The 21141-nt window shown below is 39.7% G+C and overlaps 1 protein-coding gene across 6 annotated transcripts in view; it reads left to right on the top strand.

Annotated features, from left to right (window-relative positions):
- PDZRN3 (PDZ domain containing ring finger 3) overlaps positions 1 to 21141 on the top strand; it is a 202848-nt gene that overhangs the window by 92330 nt on the left and 89377 nt on the right. The window contains exon 1 of one of the 6 annotated variants that reach the window (XM_065550788.1): positions 8638 to 8683. The exons of the other annotated variants lie outside the window; for them this stretch is intronic. The gene's annotated coding sequence lies outside the window, so the exon portion shown is untranslated. Of the gene's footprint in view, positions 1 to 8637; positions 8684 to 21141 lie in introns of those variants that run through there. 6 annotated transcript variants of the gene reach the window in all.

The following is a 21141-nucleotide window of genomic DNA, read 5'->3' as shown; positions in this document are numbered from 1 at the left end:
GGCACTGGAGGTGGATGATGACACTTTACAAAGTACCAGGAAAGTGTAATTGGAAAAAAAATCCAACACCACGTATGTTACCATTGTTCTGAAATATGAAGATGATTCAAAGAAGATTTTCAAAGCAGGTGTTATATGTATTATAATTATGGATTCAGTTATTTAGAGTATTATGTTACTGGATATTTTGACTATCAGAGCAATTAATTCTGCAGCTCAGTATACACAAATTAGATGAGTAATTTTGATTAATACACCACCTCCTCCATTCCCAGTGCTCAGAGAAAGAAACTTAAAATATTTATAACAAAATGTTTGAAATTTCAGGGTACTTATATACCATGGTGGTGATGAGAATGGTGCAAAAGTCTAGAATTGAATCCACTGTTTTTCAGTTGCTTATAACTTTCTCAAACAATTTCCACTTGGCCAGGAATTTTTCATGCCTGATCTCTTTTCAAAGTCAGGTGGCTTTTTTCCCCGTTTAATTTCAGGGAAAGTTTCAGCAAAATTAGCTCTGCCATTTTTGAATTCTGGGTGCATTAAAACAACTGTAAAAGCAATTTTGTTCAGATGTGTTCAATTTTGTCATTGGGCTTAAGATCTAAGAAACAAGCCAATTCTGAAGGAAACTGATTCAGTAGTTTTAAAGTTATCAGAAATGGAAGGGACTTTGAAAATAGGTGACATATGCATGGCAGACTTTACCTTTTCATTTTTCTGCTCAATCAAAAACAGCTTTTTTCCTTAGATTTTTTATATCTTATTTTCCCAAGTATTATAATGCTCTGAAAAAAATTACATTTTTCTCCACAAAAGATTTTAACAGAAACTCAGTGAATACTTTTATTTAAATTAAACCATGGATCCTGATATGTCCATGTGAATATTAGCAAGTTTGCTTTACAAGGGTGCTAGTTAAGCAAGTGGAATATTAGAAACAGCTCCTTAAACCTGATCAAAATCCCGTGTTAAAGATTAACTTTAGTTGTAAGCATATGTTGCAGGATGCATACAGATGTGTTTATTATTACCTTTAACCACAACATTTTACAATTCACAACATACTCTCAACTACATCTCCCACCATTGTCAAACTTAACTGTCATTAAAACAATCAAGTTAGTGTTGCTATAGGATACTGGCCAACGGCTAGGGTGAGGTCTAGACACAGATTTTGTACAGAATATCTTTTTTCAGTTAGGGTTGTGATTTTTTTTTTTTTTTACCCATACACTTGTACCAACCCATAATGTGCACATTATACCAACATAAAGGTGTCTTCCTGTAGAGGAATAAGCTGTGCCAATATAAACATTTGTATAACCATCCACACTAGGGGGGTTGTACTGCTTTAATTATACCAGTATATTTAAAGAGAGACAACTTGTGTGTGTAGACAAAACCCCAGGCCTTCGTGGGCCTCCTCCCCCGCTCTCTACAGAGGGGCCAGACATAATTTCATTTCACTCAGAAACAGTCTAATTTTCAAAAGAAAAAGACCACGGAATTTTACAGAGTTTTTGCTCATTTGCTTATGCAAGCCTCAAATGGTGGGGCTGCTGAAAAGTCACTGCCAATAAAGAATGCAGTTCTGTACACTCACTTTCGCCTTAGTTCTGAGGCCCCCATGTTAACCTGCTTACACACACACACACACACACACACACTCGCTCTCTCTCTCTCCGATCATGTCTCCCGCAACCAGAGGCACTCGCAAGGGAATATGCAGTCTCTGTACTATTTTAAAGTCTGTTTATTGGTTTGTTTGTGATCGTCAGTACTTTACGGTTCATGACCTCAGTTCAGGAAAGCATTCAAGCATACTCTAACGTTAATCACATGCTAATGGAACTTAAGCATGTGCTCAAGTTCTTTTCTGAGTAGGACAGCTCTCCTGAATCAGGAACAAAGTATCCAGGTAATTTGAGAAAACAAGCATCTTTACCTTCAAATACTATTTTAAATATTGTTTTAAGTGGCAGGTTCATAATAACTCCTTGGCCCTTTAGCTGTTTTTAAGGCAAAACTGTTTAATTACCTTTATTAAAGTATAACTTCTTTCCCAGCTTTACATTCAGTCTTTTACTATTCAGCCTCTGTGCCTCATGAGATTATAATACTGTACCCGGGCACAAAAAGTTAAAGTTGGATTTTCACCCTCAATTCAGAATAGATTTGATTTGATTAATTGAAATCAGATGCTAATTTATGGCCCAATCCGGCAACCCCATAGGCAGTCTCACAAAATTCAATAGGAATAGATGTGTATATTAGATCTACTCATATAACAAGGGTTTGGGGGTTTGCACTTTCTGTTTAACTTAATTAGTGGCACATCTAGGTTTTCTTTTCAAATCAAGGCCCCAGGCAGTGGAATTCATAAGTACTGGTTTGCCAAAGTAGAATTTCTTTTCAGAAAAACAAACCAAAAACAAGGAAACTTATCTTTATTTTAGTTAGTGTTTCAGTGAACAATGAAACATAAAATCAAAGAAGAGCGTGTGCTACTAAGAAATAAACATAACAGCTCCTGAAATATTTAATCGATATATCCTATGGAGCCACCATATACCTTCCACAGGTTTTAAATTTCGAGTGTACTTGTGAAAAATTCAGTATGAATTTTAGGGAAAAATCTGACTAGCATTGCACGTATTTAGTTCTGCTGCACCAATGTTTATAGAACTGGTCAGAGAGTGTTTTACTGCAACAAGATGAATATTTATTAACAATTCAAAATGATCTGTTCCAAAATGTACAGTACACTCACAGAGATGTTTTACCACAGAAGTCCAGGTGTTTCCTGTCTGAAGTTTGGAATGGCTATTAGCTTATGATAGGTTTACTAAGCAATGCTTTTATAGCTTTAATATGCAGCAACGAAATATTTTACTTGGTATCTAATGCCTCAAAATACAAATGGTTACAGTCACTGAATGCAGACATGCCTTATTTAATGCATAAGATGAACTAGAGAAAAGCATGTATCATATGGGCTATGAACTGTTATATTAATTTCTTCTTCCAGATCTTTGCTGTGGTTTTCTAAAGAAGTGTGCTAACCGTCCCCAAAAACACACAAGTTATGTTTTCAAACATAGTTGCAAGCCAAATGTTTAATTTGTGGTTCAGAAAGCTGCTATATTGTTAACACCTCTGCTTTCTGTGAAATAGAAGTATTAAGCATATACCTGGATGGCTATAAGTTGTGATTATAAATAGAGCCAGAATTAATTTAGCCATCTAAAGGACAAGCACAACTTCTTAGAGGTTTGATTTAAAGTGAATACAGTGAAAGGTTGGTTTTAAATGCTAGCCTTACATACATGTATTTGGCTCATCACTGAAGAATAGACCACTTTCTGTTACTCTTCGGACTAGGTTGCCACAGCTCTTACACAATCACGCAGGAGAGTAAGGTCTTCACCCTTGTTCAGTTTGCAAATCCAGCCATGGAGGGGAGGAGCAGGAGTTGTTCCTCTGATATTTCCCCCTGCAAACAATTGCGTAAAGGTAGCAAGGGGCAGAAAGTGGGAGGAGCCCTGTCTCTGTCTCCCCTTACCCCTCCCATACTAGCCAACCAGACACATATGGGAAAGCAAGCTGCTCGATAATAAGGGATGAAGTGATTTACTTCTCCCCACCAGAGCAGGCAGGGAGCAGGAGAAGAAATGACTGTCAGGGCCTGTCTTGATGAGCAAAAAGGGTGGGGGCTTCCAGTCACGGTAGCTCAACCATGATTCCTTAACATGCCTAAAAAGTCATGTCAAGATGCAAACTAGACTTTTTTAGCTTATGCTACAGAACATGGCCAGTTCGCACAGCTTCATATTAGCCTGCATCTTAATGGGGCTTTTCAATAGACTTAAGCTAACCTAATTGAAACACACCCCTTTTCCCTATCTAGACAGAGTCGTTCTCTGATCTGCTTCTGGGACAATGCAGCTACATGTCATCCCAAACTGAGAGAGAATTGTAAAATCACAACCTAGCTCTTATTCATAACAGAGATGCACCATTATAGTTAACGTCTATCAGATTTTGATTAGCTATTTCTGTATTCAGAATTATTAACACCCATAAAATTTGATTTACATCTGAAAATTGATATTACAGAGCTTTGCCTCTAGAATAAATCACACCGTTTTTTTTCAGACTACAAAAATATGCTGTGGCCTACATTGTGACTTACACTGCCATGACATGGTCCCCAGCTGGAAAGTTTTACTTTAGGGTTGCAAATACGTGACATGGTGAAAGACTATGTGCTTATAACAGTTCACTTAGAGAGGAAGTTAGGTTTTTGTTTATTTCTGGTTATCACAGATGGACTCAATAAAGCTCACAGTCTTCAGAGTGTCTCACTCAGATCCAGATTTTCAAGTGCTCGGCACTCACAGTTGGAGGCAGATTTTCAAGAGTGCTCAGCATCAGTCACCTCCCATTGTGACACTTATGACCCCAACGAGCTCAGCTCTTTTGAAAATCTGATGGTTGATTGTGGGTGCCGAGCCTCCCTGAAAATTCTGGTCTAAATGATTAGAAGAGCAATGGAAAGCAAGAATTTCTGTACAGTGTTTACATGTGACATTGACATCACTGGGAATTCTACAGCAGATAATGTATAGTATAATGAATCTTCATTTGATGCCCCTTCCCTCTAGCTGGCATATTGCACTGTTTATGGAATATAACCACCCCCTTTTAAGCACTCTGCCCTTAATTCTAGTTGTATTAATAATTAAAATATACCATGCAAAAAGAAAGTCCAGAAAAGATGATAAATACATAATAATATAATAATAATTAATATCAACCATCCCCCCACATTGAACCACCTCTTTCTCAACCCACCCTCTTCCCAAATGCCTGAAAGGAGAGATGAGCTTCGCTGGGAAGCAAGTTCCACAACTGACATCAACCTCCTGTGTTTTAAACCAGGGGTCTCCCAGCTCAAGAGTCCCTGGTGATCACAACAGAAGTGGGGATAAATTATGTCTCCATGTCTCAAACTATTTAGGGCTTTGTAGGTTGAAATTCTTAAACGCCACTGAAAGTTTAGCAGAAACCAGTGTAAAGTACATTTGTATGTACTATCTAAATGATGTACCACTTTATAAACCTGCAGCCACATACTGTATTAATTTCAGCACTGAGATGGTCTCAACCAGTAGTCGATTGGAAAGCACTTCACAATAGCCTCGTTTTGAGGTATGATTAACCACAGCAAAGTCCACATACTAAGAAAGGACCACAGCTGCTGCCTGACCATCCAGGAGCAGCAAAAGATCTTACAATATCCTTAAATAATGAATCTGTATAGCGGAGTTGACACTTCCTCAAAAAGCTAGACATATCAGTCCAGATTCAAGTGTTTCTCTCTGCAAAACAGCAGGAAAATCCATCACAACAAGGACACTTAACCAAGTGAAGCCAGCCAGGGTTTAATAGGCTTTGTCCCACTTAGGATAATTCTGCTCTGTGAGTTTTTGTGGGTGTGTTAGTGGAAGGGTTTCTTTAGTTCCCACACAGACGCAACCTAGGACTTCCAAAATTCTGTATGTTGCCGTCAGTGAAATTCACCTGAAGACCTCTGCCATTAGCACAAATGAGCCTTCTCTCTTCTGTCATTCATTACAGGTTATCTGTATACCATTGTGACCTGTGACAGCACGGCCAGCGGAGAGAGTAATTTTAGAGACCGCTGTTTCAACAATAGCGGACCAAAGGTTATAATAAAGTCATGGATGGCCATCAGTAGAGAGTTGTGTCACTGAGAAGCATTCTGCTTCAGAGCCACCTAGAAATGCATTAACCTCAGAGGGCAGATTATCAACTCAAGTCCCTTGCTTTGACAGCTTAAGCATGCCCTAGTCACAAACCAAATGAGGAAATAGTTGGTCCAAGACAAAGGTACACCTCTACCCCGATATAACGCTGTCCTCATGAGCCAAAAAATCTTACCGCATTATAGGTGAAACTGCGTTATATTGAACTTGCTTTGATCCACCGCAGTGCGCAGCCTCGCCCCCCTGGAGCGCTGCTTTACCGCGTTATATCCAAATTCGTGTTATATCAGGTCGTGTTATATCGGGGTAGAGGTGTATATTCTTCATGTGCCTAATTTCTAATCCTTGCCCAATGTCTCAATGATCCCTGCTCTGTGATTTTAGCCAAACCCTAAGGTAGTCCTGAAGGCTAGCCATGAAAAATCACCATCTCTGTGGACATCAGAATCAACAAGTGCCATCATTTTCAGCAGCTCCAGCACCATCACAGGAAGGATCCCAATTAATACCTTGATCAAATGGTCATAATGATCATTTGTTTCCTTGGTCAAACAAATTGCCAGCTTTGTAAATTACACTTCTATTCTTTATTTTAGTTTAGATTCAGAACAAACCAACACACAAAACAAAATAAAGGGAATGATAATATGGCAAGTAAAATCTTACAAACTGGGGGCACAATCCTTCAAGCCCTTATTGGCACATATGGCACCACTTCCTACTCTCTTGTAGCAGTGTTTGCGGGATTGGACTCCTATTATGGATTATATAGCAATTGAGATATAGGCTAAAGATGTTAATCAAAAATAAAATAAGCATTGCAGAAGTCAAGGAGTTCCACTCCTCCCTTCTCCCCACCCTCCCATCAGAGGGTGGAAGCAAGTGGTGACATAGAACAGTTAATACCTTCTGCAATGGGTGGAAGGATGGATAGCTAGATAAATAGGTTTAATTAGGGGAGATAGGGCATAGCTACTTCTATGCTACCTGCTCCCAGCGCTCTCTTTCCCTTCCCCCTGGTGCCAGGGGAAACAGGAGGGCACTCTGAGGATAGGAAGGGACATGGTTGAAGCACCGTGTGCTCCAAAAATATGGGTTTATTCCAGCAGTCGAAAGTTAGAGCAGCATTGGGGCTGCTCTAACTCACAGCAGTTTCTGAAACATTACCCAGGTTGACGGTGTATTGTGTACAGAAGTACTTCCTTGTGTTTGTTTTGAACCTGCTACCTATTAATTCCATTGGGTGACCCCTGGTTCTTGTGCTATGAGAAGTAAATAACACTTCCTTATTCACTTGTTCCACCTCATTCATGATTTTATAGACGTCTATCATATATATACCCCCTTTTCCCAGATTAACAGTCCCAGTCTTTTTAATCTCTCCTCATACTCCTAATCATTTTTGTTGCCCATCTCTGTACTTTTTCCAATTCTAATTTATCTTTTTGGAGATGGGGTGACCAAAACTGCAGGCAGTGTTCAAGATGTGAGCCTATGATGGTTTTATATGATGGAATTATGATATTTTCTGCCTTATTATCCCTTTAGTAATGGTTCCCTACATTCTGCTAGCTTTTCTGACTGCCACTATACATTGAGCAGATGTTTTCAGAGAATTCTCCACAGTGACTCCAAAATCTCTTTCTTGAGTGGTAACAGCTAATTTAAACCTTATCATTATGCATAGTTGGGATCATGGTTTCTGATGTGAATTGCTTTGCATTTATCAACATTGAATTTCATCTGCCATTTTGTTGCTGAGTCACCAAGTTTTGTGACTCCTCACAGTCTGCTTTGGATTTAACTAACTTGAGTTGTTTTGTATTCTCTGCAAACTGTTAAACTGAAATTAAAAGTAACTTGTTCTTACTGAAAGAGGAGAAGGAAGAGGCGTTTCTACTTTCCTGGGGGGAAAAACAAAACAAAAAAACAGTTGACAAGAGCCAATGTATCTTCAGGGATTCTTTAAAATCCTTTTATTTATTCAAATACATTGATACAGTTGCACGTATTCATTGGTAACACAAGGATTTATCTTAGAAAAATGGAATGGAAGGTCGTTTTGTTTCATTGTAGTTTCCATAAGTGCAGTCCCTCATTTCTTTGCTGAAATGCCATCTAGCAACCCCTTACTGCTCAAAGAGTCACAGCAGATATCCCAGGGCTCCTAGAGTAATAGACTACTACAGGGTCTAACTTTCCCCTCTCTCCAGCTCACTGTTGAGGCAAAGAATCCTCTCTATAGTAACATCATTAGGCTCAGCTCAGGAGATGCACACCACAGGCCAGATCTGTTCACCTTACTGAAGCAAGAAGTCCCTCTGAGGTCAAACTAGCTCCATAGCAGCTACTTTGTTGAGAAACTCAAGAGCTCAAAATCAGAGCTATAACTGTGGCACTTATCTTTATTTTATTTGTTTGTTGAACCATGTTGGAATTGAAGTGGGTGGGGGAGAAAAATTAAGATAACATTAAGAATGATATGATTTTTAAACTCTGATATCTTTCAAACTACCAAAGCTAGAAATCCCAGTATAAATTCCTTCAGGACTAGTACATCTTCTTAAGCACTAGTTGTGGGTCAACGATATCAAAGAAAAACACATGATTCTTGTAGAAGGTTGTTTGTTAGAGAGACAAGAGGTTCCTCCTCTTTCTCCCACCCAGTGAATGTCCAGTATGGGAGCAGAGTTGCAGAAAAAGTGAGAAACGTTCTGATCCATCTGGCTACTTTTGTAGCACCCAGTGACCAGAAAGCTGCCCTCAAAAATGGTTTATCCCGCTTTAACATGTGCTTCAGCTATGGGTTCTATTTTGTAATTGTCCCATTTGTCTTTTGTTTCAGAATTCTTAGCCAAAAAGAAAGGTTGCTGTGCCACTGAGTCTTTGAAGTAAGTGTGCTGGGTGGGAACAAATAAAGGAGTCCCAGGGGATTCCCTCAAAACAAAAATGAATGTAGACACTGGGAAACTGGCAATTCGTAAGGTGTTATCCAACTCAGAATTATTTCAGTCAGCATCAAAACTTGTTGCCCCTAGAGACCAGGGAACAATAGGCCTGATTGAAAGGCCTGTCCAGTCAATGAAAATGCGGTGGACTTTGGATCCGACTCATAGTAAGCCTTCAGGTATCATGGAGGAGGGAAAGCAGGAGTTGCTGTTCTTTGGCTGAGTACTGTAAGATGTAATTCCATTAAATCTCAGGCAAATGGTTTCAGCTCAAGTTCAGAGCTGGTTTCAGGCAGCTCTCATGAATAAAACCCTCATTATTTCAAAGATTTACCAATTGTTTCCTTGATTTGGAACCCTGGAAATGAGAACACATATTTTTCTCTTTTCGCTGACTCCCGTCCTTTTTGGATTATGCGCCCTACGGGTGAAGTGGTGATTTGGTCGTCTGATCATGTAACAGCACAGGACTTAATGAATAACACATTTGTACTTTCCATCCTCAGTCTGAGAAAAGGCCCTATAAATAAAGGTTATTGGCTCTCAGATCAAGAAACCAGTTTTCTAAATAATGCCATTAAATATTAAATTATATGTATATATAATTACTGGTCAGAATGTTAAATACTGTATAGCCTAACCATATGACCTAATTTAATATCATTTTATAAATGCTTGAATTCAATTAAATAAAACTTTTATGTAATTTTTAAAATATTTGCTTGGTTTTCCCTAGAGTTCACAGTAGGTTACTATGAGCCAAACTGCATTACAGCATTTGTATAAAATGTCAGGAGTCTTAGGATAGATCTCATGCACTTCTAGTTGAATCCCTAGCCACTCACAGTAAGTACTGGGCAGAAGCCATTGTATTAAATAATTGCTGGCTAATAAATATATTTTAGACACATTATAAACTTGAATGTTAAACCTGTTGTGGTGAATTAAATGTTTGTTGCAGAAAAAAATACATTTTGCTGTTTTGACCTAGGTGTATCGTCATGGAAACGGAAACCTTTTTTGCGCAATAAAAAAAATCTGCTTGTCATCTGACTTGAGCCAGCTATTTGCACAGGTGGTTTTCCTACCAGACGAGTACTTAGTAAAAACAAATCTATTCTTCCTCAATAGTTCCATTATGTGTTCCTATTACAATGTGTTTCATTTCGCTAGTTTTATAATTAATGATCCATTATCAACTAATTAAATCACGATTAGTTTTATACGAACTCATCTGTCACACAGCACGTGCTCGCCAATCCTATTTCCTAGGTGTGTTTAACCTCATAACATTTTACATTCATGGCGAAAATGAGGTAGCATGGTACTCCAGACAGGCTAATGTAGTAACAATGTGGACACGTAAATATATCCAATAGTTTAACACCAATTTCCTTAAACTAAATAAAGCAGCCATAGGAATAACTGAAATCAGATTTCCAGTGTGTATATACAACTGGTGTACAATATTATCATGTGTTGTAGTTCATGGAAACTGAAACTTCAACTGCACCACCAATTCCAAAATGTCATGCAAGGAAAATTCTTACTCCATGGAGAAAGCCTGTACCTACTGAGGTCAGTGAAAGGATTCTCATTTATTTTAAGTATCAGGGGGTAGCCGTGTTAGTCTGTATCTACAAAAACAACAAGGAGTCTGGGGGCACCTTAAAGACTAACAGATTTATTTGGGCATAAGCTTTCGTGAGTAAAAACCTCACTTCTTCGGATGCCGAAGAAGTGAGGTTTTTACTCACGAAAGCTTATGCCCAAATAAATCCATTTAGTTTAAGGGGCTCTGGATCAGAACCATGAGATGGAAATAGATATTGATAAAAGCTTATAGACAATTTTTTCCTATCTGATCATGAAACCTGTATCCTCAAGAAGTGTGAAGATTCACTGTAGCTATAGTAAAAAGAAAAACAGGATATGGTAGTAGGATCTTAATATAACTTCCAGGTTTTTTTTTTAAAACTATGCATATTGCTTGGGTTTAAGAGCAGTGTATCATTTAAAGCTGTATCCATTTTGTATAACAAATTCTGTAATCAAATAAGAATAGGTGGACATATTTTCCATTTCTCACTGAAACAGACTAATGGATAGCAATGTCACTCACAGAGTAAAGAAAGTGTATTCAGGACTAGTAATTAGTTTAAACTGAAAGATGTTTCAATAGCCTTTTAGAATCTAGTAGTAATGCATCATACTTTCTTGAGGTTTAAAAAATGTGAAATTACCAATCTAAAGCCAAGGAATCCTGCTCTGCATTTCCAGCTGTTTTAACCATCTGTTATAAATGAGAACTTGTGTAGGATTTATGACCTTAAGAAACTATTTCAGGTAAATAACAGGCTCTTACACATCTTATTATAAGCATAGCAAATAATGTAAACAGCTTGTTGAGACTGATTATACAAGTTGTAGGTTAGTCTACAAAATGGTTAAAATAACTAAGGCTCCTTTGTTTCTACTTGAAATGGACTTAACAAAGAGTTTAAAAACTAGGCTTTTAATTTGCAGTGGAATGTTAAGTCATGTACAGTTAGAACACCGGAGGAAACCAAACATCATTCTAGAGAAAGAGCTGTAGCACATCATAAAACTAATCAATACGTTTATTATGTGTGCTTTTACACGGGACAGTGCCATTTTTTTCTAATCACCAATGAAGTTTACACAGACACACAGAGAGCACCAGCATCACTGAAAGGTGATATATTACACATTCAGTGTTATGGCTTTTGGAAATTAATATTGTTCAATTTAATAACACCAGAATAAATGTCTTCCTTGAACTATTGTAACGTGAATCCACTGTGAATAGTGTTTCACTAGATGGCGCTAGAGTACCATAAACCTTTGAGTAAATGATACCATGGAGTAGATCAACTCTAGCATATAAGAGATACAGTGCAGTTTAGTTGTATAATATAGTGTTTCTCAATCAGGGGTACACATGTCCCTGCAGGTATGCAGATGTCTTCCAGGGGGTACATCAGTTCATCTAGATATTTGCCTAGTTTTACAACAGGCTACATAAAAAGCACTAGCAAAATCAATACAAATTACAATTTAATACAGACAATGACTTGTTTATACTGTTCTATATACTATATACTGATTTATTTTATAATAATATGGTATTTTATAATAATATGATAAAAATGAGAAAGGAAGCAATTTTTCAGTAATATTGTGCTTTGACACTTTTGTATTTTTATGTCTGATTCTGTAAGCAAGTAGTTTTTAAGGGAGGTGAAACTTGGGGTACGCAAGACAAATCAGACTCCTGAAAGGGGTACATTGGTTTGGAAAGGTTGAGAACCACTGGGGTAATAAACTTGAGGTACAATTAGTATTAACATAAAAAATAAATCATGTTGTAGTCTAGATAAACTCACAGGGAGAGAGAGAGAGAGAGAACCTCTCTCACGTTTGACAGAGAAGGCCAAAAGCTAAAGCATAGTGGAAAGATCTAAGGGAAGTTTTAAATAGAAGAAGTAATTCAGCTCACAGGGAAAAGAAGGGAGAAGAGAGTTCAACCAAGAATGGATGGGTCAGCAAAAGCATAAGAACAACTATCAGCTGTAAATGAATGCTAGGAAGGAGAAAGAGAGAGGAGGCCAAGACTGGATGATCAGACAAAGTGGATGAAAAAGTAACTAACTATAATCTCAGAGAGATTCTAAATATATCAAGCAAAAACTCTATAGACCTTTTAAAACCAAGAAGGATTGAATTTGGAGGTGCATAAAAAGCCAGTGACGGTGACATACCCTGGGGTATTATATATCTTCTTCCTGGAGCAAGGAAGTAGTCTGGCCACAATCTTCTGACTCCCCTGAAGCTTAGAAAATAGAGATCTAGAGCCAGATCTTCATCTGGTGTAATTTGTCATAGCTTCACTGACTTCAGTGGAGTTTCACTGGCATATACCAGATGAGACTGACCCCTAAATCTTAGAAGTGTTTACCAAGCAAGGAGATTTGTCCTACCAGTAAATCTTTCTCTGAAGAATTCTATTAAATGGTGTGAAGAGTATTATAAGGCACCCTGTATTTCCTCTAAACAGTATTAACAATGCAATATAAGGTATTTGTAGAAAAGCACTCAGATATTCCTATTGCTAAGATTATCTGCATTTTCTTTAACTGTTCAGGGCTATGCAATTCAGATATGCAATATTATGCAATTCAGAATGAATAATTTGATTGTCCTGTGATGAGACAATTACATGCAAACGAAGCTCAGTGTATAAATACAGTACTAACGCCCTCATCAAGCAAAGAGCTTAAGTGCATGCTTAGTCTCACCCTATTCAACAAAGCACTTAGGCATGTGCTTAAGACCTAGTGACTTCACAGGCCTTAGTACCTGAGCCAAAGCTCGGGCAAGCCAATGGCAAGACACCTATTGACTTCAGATCAACCTTACATTTAGGATTCTTTTTAAACTCGCTGTTTTTATATCAGTGAAAGTATTTGTAAGCTTACTTCTACACATCTCCCACTGGACTGCACTACATTGAATAGGGAAATACAATCATGAGTTTGACATATTCATTTATGTTAACACAGTATAAAATCGTGTGCTATCAAGGCTTTCCTGTTGGTGCGGGGTCCACAGAGAATGGTCTGAAGGTACTTTAGAGAATAAATTTGTTCTTTTAGAAAAGTGCAACCACCCATAAGCTTCCCATCTTTGTAATCTTGATATTCCTACTGTTTTGGTGAGAAAAAAAGTGTCAACCTTTTCCCTGAAACTAAAGTTTTATCCCATAAAGTACACCCATAGTATACATGGCTCTATCTTCTTGACTGTTCACTTTTAGGATTGTTAAGTTTCTCAGTAATATAACCTATATAAAAACTATAGATATTTTAATACAAATGACATTTAACGTACAGAGCTCACCATGAACATTATACAGCTGCAGGGGTGAAAGTAACTGTCAACACTTACCAGTATGGGGGAGGGGGGTGGCTCTGGCCCCTGAAAGAGGCGGGGCCTTGGGTGGAAGGGGCGGGGCTGGGGTCAGCATCCCCCAGTCAGCCCTTGGCCCATGCCGCCCGGGGCTCCCGTGTTGATTTACAGGGCCCGGAGCTCCGGATGCCCACAGCAGCGCGGGGGAGGGGGAAGCAAAAGGAGCAGGGATGTTAAAGCGGTGCAGGGTCCTTAAAGCACTGCCGCAGCAAAGGACCACGGCAACGCTTTAATGTTGCTGCCCCTCCTCCGTTGGCGGTCCTGCCAGTACGGACCCTACTGGCAGGGCCCCCGACAGGGGAGGCAAAAGGGGCAGGGATGGCAGCGCTTTAATGTGGGCTGGGTATGGGCCGGTGTAGGTTCTTACGGTACGGAGTACCGGCCAGTATCAGCTCACTTTCACCCCTGTACAGCTGTTAACACAGATCTTCTGATTTTAGTCATGGAGGGGTTAAAAAATAGCAGAAAACTTGCGAAAACTACCAAATTCTTGAGCCTAAGAAGCATCCTGGCCTTCTCCCTCTAACCCCAATTTCCCAATGAATCATAAGAACGGCCATACTGGATCAGGCCAGTGGTCCAACTAGTCCAATATCCTGTCTTCTGACAGTAGTCAATGCCGGATGCTTCAGAGGGAATGAACAGAACAGGGCAATTTGAGTGAGAAAAGGGCAATTTCAATCCAAGGACATCTGCAGAGTTGGAGGGCACACCCTTTCTTTCAGCCACCAAACCCCAGCCACCACAGGGAATGATGCAACATGAGCTTACGACAGCTTCAAGTTCATAGAGTTTCCCACTCACTTGGGGCCCTCCCTTGACTTTTGACATAAGAGGGCACCATCTGGTCCATCATTTATAAGACAGACGCTGCATGATATGTATGAAAAACAACATGAAGTGCAATTAAGAGATTTCTCCCTTTCTTGTTGGCAGAAAGGAACCATTTCTAGCTCTGCAGGTTCACAAGAGATAACAGAATTTAAGATCTGATATTGTTATGTTTGGAATGGATGTTACTGTTCCAAGTCTGACTGTTGCCCCCATCCTGGGCCATGAGCCTAGGGGAAAGAGGAGGAAACCGATCTTTGCAGGATTGAAAGAAGCAGCTTAGAAGTTTGGAATGTTGATAGTAGTCTCATGGAAGACGGATTAGTGAGGAGTGGGCAGGTGAGGCTCACAAAGGTAAATGAATCACATGGCATCACAATTTATTACAGGTGGGAATTTCAAAAGCACTTAGCATTAGCCTGTTCGGGCGTCGATTGACATCACCAGGAGTTTGACCATTGACGTCCTTGGAAGCAGAGCCAGACACTGAGCACTTTTGCATTGATATCACCTCCATGTCTGTGGTATCTGTTACATACAATTACATGTATAGTCTGAGAAAATTGAACTCTTAAACTGACACATTTAGGTATTGTGCCAGTGCACATTACAGAGTTTCACTGAACTATCCAAATTCTTGGGACTATATTACATTGCTAATATTTAGTCATTTTTACTGCTCATTAATAAATACCTTAACATTTTTAACATGAAGTCCCCACTAATCAGTGCATGAACACTGTGATTCCAAAAAGTACCAATAGGCAGTCTGCTTTTAATAGTGTTACACTTATTGAAGTGTTCTTTATATAGTCAACTAATTGGCTAATCACATTTCCAAATGATCAGCGTAGAGGTTGTGTCTCCTCTATATAAATATATCTGGCCCACTCATTTTATTGCAGATTTTTCTTTATAATCTCATTTAAAAGTGTGCAGTGAACACAAAACCATAATTTACCTGGTGTTGCAGATTCATTAAACATCAAAAGGATGCTTGATGGAGTAGAATAATCCTATTCTGCACCCTTCATTGAACATCTTTTCAAAATAATTTTATTCATTTAATTAGAAGGTTTCTCTAAATGAAGATTGCACTGGTTTTATTAGAGTAACAGATTTTGCATTTGTTATCCAAAGCACCCACTATTTCACTGTACTTATGATAAGTATGTTAGAGCACATGCTGGAAAATATCTGAGCAAATTTATTTTCAGAATGGTGTTATTTAATACTAATTCAAAAGAGAAGGAGCAAAGAAGCTCCATTACACCTTAAAGTGGAATTTCCCCTTCAAATCCATGGATTAGTCATGGCAAACAATGAAATGTTTAACTCAACTTTAAATAGGATTACAAAATACCTTTTTAAACTGGAAAATCACATACATTATTCTATTCCCAATACAAAAGGACAGTGAATTACTTTCTCTCTTCATTCTGCATGAAACAATGAATACTACCGCGGCTGCATTTTTACCCTCTAAGGACTTTGCTGACTCACATGCCCTAAAAACTGGTTTAGATCATTTTAATATGAAGGTGACATTCTTTCTATGATTAAAACATGCAGTTGTTGTAATGGTAGTGGTGGTGGAGTTGGAATGGGGTAAATCTCTGCGGTCCTGTAACTGCAGCAATTTCGAAACCTCAGGTTTTATTCATTCCTTAGGTTTGGAATGAAGCTGTGATTATTGCTTTGCAGTTCAGCAGCCATGATGAGTAATAGCTAGACAAAAACTCCTTCGTTCCTATTGTTTTCTCTTCTTTTCCTGGTTTCTTTGGGTCTGGCCTTACTTCTACTGAAATCAATGGCAGTTTTGCTATTCATTTCGATTGGAGCAGGATCTGGCCCTGGCCCTTTATGTAAAACTGCCTAAAGAATACAGACCAGATCCCCACATGCTGCCAAACTGAAGTAACGCAGGACTGAAGGTCAGCTATGGGAAGAAGCCACCTTTCCAGGCCCATTCTCTCAGCCTAAAGGATGGTCCAGATTTCACTGGCTGGAGTACTGTCGCTCTGACCTCTTTCTCCTAACCATGCCATTGGCCACCTCACAACAGCCCTATACCTGGGTTGGCATGCAGGAGGAGTGAGTAACCTAGAGCCAGTTGTACTGGCTTGACATCACCCAAGAGCAGTGGAAAGGGGACAGAGCTGGCAACGGGGATCCAATAACTATTTTCAAGGTTAATATGTTTTGAATGGATACATTCAAGGTTGTGTTGGACATGGCTATATTTAGGGCAAATACTTAGTTCCACAACATTTGTGCTCCCTCCCACTTAGGTGTCAGGTGTCATGGCCAGTAGAAAAGAAATTGCCTATTTTTTCTCGAATAAGGTATATTTTTCCTGAGAAATAGTATAACTCACATCATAAGCCAGTGCAACCGTACATAAATTCCAGATTTTTTATTGAGAGATGTACTTAGAAGTCTCACCATTTGGTAAGTACAAAAAATGAAGGAAGAAAACTGTGATCCAACTGTAGAGAGGGAAATGGTGCCAATCTAACAGGCTGCAGTGCCTTATTGCAAGTGCATGTAGATCTTTGGGAAGTGGGGGTGTTGGTTAATGAGGTCATTGGTAGTATTTTTAATAGACTTTCCAAGTTGCGGACAATCCCGTGGGAATGCAAAAGATGACAATCATTCACCTTTCTGGCCCCATTTCATATCAAGCAATGACAAGGGTGACTGAACTGTATTCTTTGGAGACTGCTGTAGAGAAGACTAAGTAAAATGCAGTTAGTAGCTTTTCTTAGCATGTCTCATTTTCTGGTGGACTCCTAATCAGATAGACCCTTCTGCCCCCCTTGCGCTTGTCACAGTTCATTGCAGTCAGTATCACCCGGATTGATCCTTGATTGAATAAAGGATTTCTGTTTTTCCTCATCAACAGTTATCTTATAGCACTGTTCTAAATCTATTAATCCATAGACCTCATCAACAGTGATAACTCCCCAACCAGTTCCCCGTTTTATTATGTAACCCCTGATTTGGATAATAGCCCATAATCTTTATAGTCCACTCTCTCCACGTGAGTGAAAATGTCTGGGGCCTTTGTCCTTGACAGTAATGGAGCCAGGTACCTTACCATGTCCTCCTGTCCCACCCGGATCAATTCATGCCCCATTTTAAAAGCATTTAGAAACACGTTCCTTTCCCTAAAGCCTGGAAATAATTTGGCGTCTATGCCACCTACTGGGACAGGTACTTGGGGTCTGGCTCCACCTACCACACTAGGATTTTGCTGGCGCAGTCTCTCCATATTGAGCTGATGATGATGATCCTTGTCCTGCAGTCTTCTCATGCTGGGGCTGCTTCTCCCAGTCTGCTGTCTCTTGCTCCTGGTCTGCAAGCAGCTGGTTTCCAGACATAGTCTGTCCTCTCCAGCTGCAGATTCTCTTGCGCTAGCTGTTGGTCTGTCCACAATACTTGATGCAGTTGTGCAGTCGATCTGGATGGAACGCAGTCGCTCTGTCAGCCTCTTCCCTGCTTCCTTTTAGGAAGGTGTCTCCAAGATTTCCCCCACCTGCTGGACTCTCTGCCAGTGGGTTGGATGTTCCCTGCAATACTAGACCACCCTTCGTTTTCTGGTCCTCAGAATACAGCAGATCAACTATCCATGCCTTTGTCAGTTCCTTGGCCTTGAGCTGCCTTTCTCCGCGTATCTCAGCCAGCTGACCTTGTTTCAGCTGATCATAACTCATTTCCCCCTGTCTCTCATCACTGTTCCTTTCCCAGAAAGGCTACGAGACTTTTCTCTGTGCTTTTCCCTTCCACGGTACTTGCTTCACACTGCTATTGGCATTTTCCTGGCAATTCCCCACACACACTGCCACCGTAGTGTTTATTTGCAGATTTCTCTCACTTGGGTCAGATACAAATCCCTGTATAACATTGTGGCTAATGAAATAAGAGAGGGGGCAAAATTATGCCAAAAATAATATTCAGCCCCCAGGCTCGGAATGGGTTTTGGATTGAGTCAGCATCTCGTGGCTCAGCAAGCTGGTGTTTTTCTGGGGTAGCTGCCATCCTGTGCTCCAGAATCTAAGCTTTTGTTTTCAAGATGGTGATAAAACTGCCATTGACTACAGTGAGACCAGAATTTCAACATAAGTCTCTAGGCTCTGTATGGTATTTCTTCTGTCTCTCATGCCGTGTTCTTACATGCCATTTTCCCTTGTTTCCTGTGGCTGCTTTTGATACGACAAATATGGCTTTATATTGTATGTCCCTTTTTGTTTTTTGTATTTCACTTTAAGGTTGTTTTTTTCCTGTATGAAATAAAAACATTAAACAAAAAAGACAATATTCAGCCTCTTGCCCTTCTGGTTACAAAGAAAACCTTCAATACCTGAATGGAAGGGCAGCTGATGAAGTGTTGTCTAAGAGAAGACAATGTGAAATAGCTCTGAGAGGAATGCGAATTGGCATTGGAATTGGATATTGACTCTGAAGGACGGTGGTAATTTAAATGTCAGCATTGTTAACTATTTCATTGCTCTCAAGGAGCACAAGAACAAATGCCTATTGTATTATGAAGATCTACACAATCTACTGTGAGTGGCCTATCATTTTGCATCATGCATGAGTAAAGCCTTGTGGTAGATGGAGATTTAGAGAATAATACCTTCCCTACCCACCCAATCACCCTTCTCCTCACCCCCTTTTAAAGAACTAGTACAAAGAAAATCCATGTTTGACATTTTTAAGATTTTCACTAAGAATTTTCCTATTTTTCCCCTGCCTCCAATCTGATCCCTGCTTGAAAACATTCAGTCTTGTTCACCACCAAGTAGTTGCTTACAAGCTCGGAGGTGAGGTGTTGAAATGCATATGCTGGCTTCATTCATAATGAGTGTAGATCCCACCTGTACATTCCATCTGTTTAACACTTTTGTCCATTAAAGGGGCCTGTTCATCAGTCATTTTGTAAAAAAAAAGTAAGTACTCTGCTATTCAGAGCACAAATTCAATCCTAGATGAATGGTGGGCACAGACATTCATGAACATAGCGACAGTTCATGGTATGGGAGATGCCCCTCTAAAAGGTTGACCGTGGATTTATTTGTATGCTTAGACACACCCAGATTGGAACTAGCCTTTTGCCGGATCTTTGTTTCCACTACAATATGCCTCATGATTGTCAGATTTACCTTCCATTTGGCATTCGGTGCTGGTTAACTGTAGAGTAGCTGATGATAATATGAGGACCTGATCCTTCCTGCCCTTATATAAACAGTCCTTAGTGGGGGCTCTTTCATAATCATTAGGCACAGGCCATTGTTAGGGCAATGCAGAGCGCAACATTCTGTCTCAGGCAAGTAGAATGTCTCCCAGAGTTCTTTGGGGCAAAAGGAGAGAGTATCCATTGCTACACCAGTACATAAGGTACACCTGCTCCCAGGAACTCTCTCACATGGAGGGAAAGCATACCCATTGCTACACCCTGTCTGAGCAGTCCTGCTCCTGCGGATGAAGGGCTAAACAATGCCCATGATTCTTGTCCCCCACCCTCCATCCGCAGAAGCAGGACTGCTCCAAAAGAGTGTAGCAATGGATGTTTGGCCAGGCTATCTCGGCATTCCTGCTAGGCCCTCACACACAGCAGTGAGGTGTGTGGTATTCCGTGCCTGTTTCTCCTCTTCTGGCACACCCACTTCAGATCATGAGTAAGGGTTTGCAAGATCAGATTCTAACTGATAATGAAGTCAGTAAAGGGGACAAAGGTAAATGCAATGGCTGCTTCACCATTTACACAGTTGTTTCCAATACACCTTGCCATATTTGTATATCTAAAAACTCTACTAAGTTTCCCCAAACAATGAGGTAACTGTTCTTGAATTATACCGTTTAAATTAATCATGAGCCCTTGTTAAGGAAGCAAAATAAACAAGCAAAAACCAAGCACTCCATTGGGCTTTTCAGATTATTATGAAGTTCAGAAAATTGGGCCCACTGTGTCTATTACCCATATCATAACATGGCAGCAATTGTATTATTCCGTTTGTTATTCTGCCGTATGTTCTCCTGGACATTAAAGCCTTGCCAATTGTTTTATTTATTGGTAATTTTGCTGGATGCCATGGTAAAATTAAATAGTTTGATTTTGTTTTCAGTGCCAAAATAGGCTTTCCTGCATGATTATTTCCAAGAGCCAATTCAGTTTAATAAGCCGTTGGCCCTGAGCATGATTGAGAAATTAAAGATTCTTACTGGTTATAATTGACTTCTTGCATCATCTTCCGATTTTATGTAAATAATGCACTTCAATTGGCAGTTTTAAACTGCTGTCTGTTTACCTTCTTTTCCAATATCATCACCTCTCCCCCAAATACATAGATGATTCTCTGCTGTGTGTGGCTTTTCCCTCTTCTTACATGCATTGTGGCCTTACTCAGAGGACCATCTTCCTGGGACAGGCTCTCTTACTCAACAGCTAGCAGTTTGGGGGCTTACAGGTCTCAGGAAGCAGCACATATTTAAACCATAGACTCATAGACTTTAAGGTCAGAAGGGACCATGATAGAATCATAACATTGTAGGACTGGAAGGGACCTCAAGAGGTCTTC

The sequence above is a fragment of the Chrysemys picta genome, chromosome 7, assembly GCF_011386835.1.
Source record: "Chrysemys picta bellii isolate R12L10 chromosome 7, ASM1138683v2, whole genome shotgun sequence".
Classification (NCBI taxonomy): domain Eukaryota; kingdom Metazoa; phylum Chordata; order Testudines; family Emydidae; genus Chrysemys; species Chrysemys picta.
Note: the sequence above shows the minus strand (reverse complement) of the source record. Positions and strands in the feature narration are given on the sequence as shown.